The sequence below is a fragment of the Nicotiana sylvestris genome, chromosome 8 (assembly GCF_000393655.2).
Source record: "Nicotiana sylvestris chromosome 8, ASM39365v2, whole genome shotgun sequence".
Classification (NCBI taxonomy): Eukaryota; Viridiplantae; Streptophyta; class Magnoliopsida; order Solanales; family Solanaceae; genus Nicotiana; species Nicotiana sylvestris.
Window position 1 is genome coordinate 186,965,122 of NC_091064.1, and position 4,048 is coordinate 186,969,169.

Below are 4,048 nucleotides of genomic sequence, written 5' to 3' on the forward strand. Positions count from 1 at the left end.
GGATTTGGCAATTTGGTTTCAATAGGACTTAATAGGCCTATCTGCTTCAACTTGTGAAATAGAGTAGTATAGGTTTCTCCCAACGAAGTGAATGTTCTTGGCTTCTGCATTTTTTCGTTCCTAAAAGCCTGATTTCTGCGGAAGTTTGGCCCTGAAGGATTCCTGTAGGCCCTCGGTGGTGGATATGCGTTTTGTAGACGTAGATATGTATGTTGGAGAGCCGGTGCACGCCATTGCGGACGAGCCAGAGGCTGGGTGTAAGTTTGGGCGTGATGGACGGAAAAATGTTGTTCTTGTGGTGGGTAGTAGGGTTGTGGAGGGTAATTTGGAATGTGTGGGTAGTTTAGATGATGGGGTCTGGGTTGGTAATGAGGGGAAGGACCTCTAGATCTGGACCAATTGTATGCCTCTATTGTCGTGACCTCCTCTCTCCTTTTCTTTCCGAGCGCACCTCTCGTGCCGCTCTGAATAGCCTGAGTTGTTGCCTTAATTGCCGAGAAACTCAGGATTTTATTGGACTTAAGTCCCTCTTCTATCATACCTCCTATTTTCACCACTTCATTAAAGGATTTTCCAACTGACGTCACTAAGTGACCGAAGTAAGTCGGCTCTAAAATTTGTAGAAAGTAATCTACCATTTCTCCCTCTCTCATTGGAGGATCAGCTCTGGCTGCTTGTTCTCTCCATCGGAAACCAAATTCCCTGAAGCTCTCTCCGGGTTTCTTCTCAAGATTTAGCAATGTGAGACGGTCTGGGACTATCTCAAGGTTGTATTGGAAATGTCCTGCGAAAGTCTGTGCCAAGTCATCCCATGTGTACCACCTGCTCGGATCTTGTCTTTTATACCACTCCAGTGCCGACCCACTTAAACTCTGGCCAAAGTAAGCTATCAGTAGCTCATCTTTTCCCCCTGCTCCCCTCATTTTGCTACAAAAGCCCCGTATATGTGCCATAGGATCGCCATGCCCTTCGTACAAATCGAACTTGGGCATCTTGAACCCTGTTGGTAATTGAACGTCAGGGAAAGGACATAGATCCTTGTAGGCCACGCTGACCTGGTTGCCTAACCCGTGTATTTTCCTGAAGGACTGCTCCAGGCTTTTAAATTTCCGCATCACCTCGTCCTGCTCTGGGCTCTTAGCCGGCTTTTCAATCTCCTCCGGGACCTCAAAGTGGGGATTATAGGTATGTGGCTCGGGTGCTTTGAATGTGAGTTCAGGGGGTAATATTATGTGTCGTGAGCCTGAAACAGCGGCTCACTGGATGATCTGTGCAATGGGGCTGGGGGAGGTGCCACAAAGACGGGAACATTTGGTGGAGGAGGGTTTTGACTGGGTGGTGGAGCTTGGGGATCATAGGCCTCTCTTCCCTGATAGTAGTGATGGCTTGGGAAACTCGTTGAAGGACCGGGAGAGGGGTATTCTGACGTGTGTCCTGGTTGGAGAGTAGGAGTAACAGGTAGTTCCTTCCCCTTTTGGGCTCTAGCTAAGGCTATCTGCATTTCATTCATTTTCAGCCTCATCCTTTCCATTTTTTCCATGGCTTCCTTCAGCATCTGATTTGCCATCTTTTCCGACTCAACACTGTTGTCTGAACCAGTCATGTTTTCTGGTATGGGCCCTTTTGATCTTGTTTGATAATGGTATGGTGCCAGTACGCTTTAACAAACTAACTGATATTGATTGGAAAAACAACAAACTTGTCAGTGTTAGAGTCTTAACAGATATTGTATTTGCACGTTGGGGGGGATGCAATGTTCTTAGGCAGTTAATCATTTCTAACATGCTTTTGCTCCGACCGCATGCATCATCCCGGCTTATTTTATTTGTGCTTTTTTCGAGTGTTTCAGGGACCTTTCTTTTCTTCTTCTCTCTCTTTTTTCCCTTTTTTTTTAATTACGGTCGAATCCTATAGAGATTGCCTACGTATCGTGACCCCGCACGAATCAGACCAAGCGTAGTTCGTGCCACAAGTAAAAAGACCCAATTTTATTTTTTATTACCCAAATATGCTATTACAAGCCATCATTTGAAAGAAAAACAAACGAAAATACAGACTCCATACTTTTTAAGAATGTTTGAAGAGAACATAAGGGTAGACAACAGACTCTGAAAAACAAACAAGTGCAGGATTTAACTAGGGATACATTAAAGCCTTGAATTTTGGTGCCCGCGAGGCATCATTCGGCCTTTCCGCGGGCTTTGGTGTTAGGCCTCTTTGCAAGCTTTTTAATTCCTCCATGTTCTGGTGGACATAACCCATGACTGAGGCAAAAAGGATATCACGGGGCATTTCTTCACATGTTAGGCATTTCGTGATGATGTAGCGCCCAATCTCATTGATCCTACCCCTGATTCTATCCCTCTCTATGCACAGCTGTTCTATTCGTTGATTCTTTAGTCCCAATATTCGAGTATTGTCAATGAGCTGATCTTGGAACCTCTCCATTTGTTCTTCCATTCGGGCTATTGACTCATAGCAGCGTTCCCTATCTGTTCTAGCATCCCGGGCTTGTTTAAGGACCCGATCACTGAGAGTGGAATTTATTTCTCTCAATGTTGTAACACTCATTTTGTAATACCTTTTCACTTGCCATAGGTGCTTCTCCATGCTGCTGTAACTTTTGCCCATCTGGTCCGTAATCTTGCTATGCTAGCCTTGGATCTTTCCAAGACTTTCTGGCCTTCAGCGACCTGATTCCTTAACCCTGCTATTAACCTTTTATCAGCCCGGCTTCTCAGTTGGTTGTCGGTATCCATTTTCATCTTCCGGATCTGAGCTTTGAGGATCTCGCTTTCTCTGGCTAATATGTTCTTTTCTCCCTTGTTGGCAGCAAACTGCACTTTGCTTTCAAATTTCAGATCCTGAATCTGTTGTTTCAGTTTGCCTATTTCGGCAAGATATTCCCGTTCTTTGGCCAACCAGCCCCAATGCTCTTGTGAGGACTTGGCAAATTCTTGAAGGTGAGATCTTTTAGTCGGCCTTCCAGACGACATTTCCCCTTTGTACCAAGCCTGATATCCAGGTGAAACTTCCCTCTTGCCTGATTCAGCACACAAGTATTTGCCTCTAAGTATTGACATTGGCTCCAAATCTGGCGGACTCTTGCCTCAGGAAACTGACCATCGGAACTGATCTCAATTACCTGGGTACTTAGATCCTCATCTTTGGGCACTATCTGACACCTCCCTAGTTGCCTCAACACCCGATACGACGCATAAGGTTGAATGCTCTTAAGTCCCATCAAGAGAAAATGGGGCCTAGCTGCTGGCATGTATATGACTTCGTCGACCGGTAACCATACCAGTGTCCACTGTATTTGACTGGCGTTGAGGGTCCGGAAATATAAGGGCCATGCCGTGACTCCTTCAAGTAGGTGGGCCTCATTAATTCTGGTGTAGAACTCCTCTATGCGGGTCTTTTCAGAAGATCCATGGCTCAGGAACTGGGCTCGGTGACATAGGTGTTCGGTCATCCACATTTGCAACAACAAGTTACAACCATCGAAAAAGTTTCCTCCGGCTTTGCAGGCCGTGAGAGCTCGGAACATATCAGATACAATCATGGGCGCCAGCGTGCTATCCTTTTGAGTGAGCAAAGTACTGACGACCCCAGCTATCTTTATGTCGATATTCCCGTCTTTTCTTGGGAACACTAAGAGCCCTAAGAAGGTTATCATGAAAGCAACCTGTCTATGTTCATCCCACTTTCGACGGTTACTTTTGCTGCACAACTTGTTTTCTGGCTTGTCGAATCCTCCTATGTGACCATATCTTTGGTATATGAAACTCATAGTGCAAAAACCTTTTGCCAAGTCAGGGTTATGGATTGTTCTGACTATCTTTAATGAGTCCAAAAACCGGTGTACCGCTACGGCTCTTGGAGCAACCAGGTATTTATGCCTCAATGGAACCTCAGCACTGCCGATGTACCCTGCTATTTCCTCTAAAGTTGGGGTAAGTACAAAGTCCGAGAAGTGGAAGACATTGTGCGCGGGGTCCTAGTGAGGGACCAGTGCCCTTATAATATCTCCTCGAGGCCTGATATC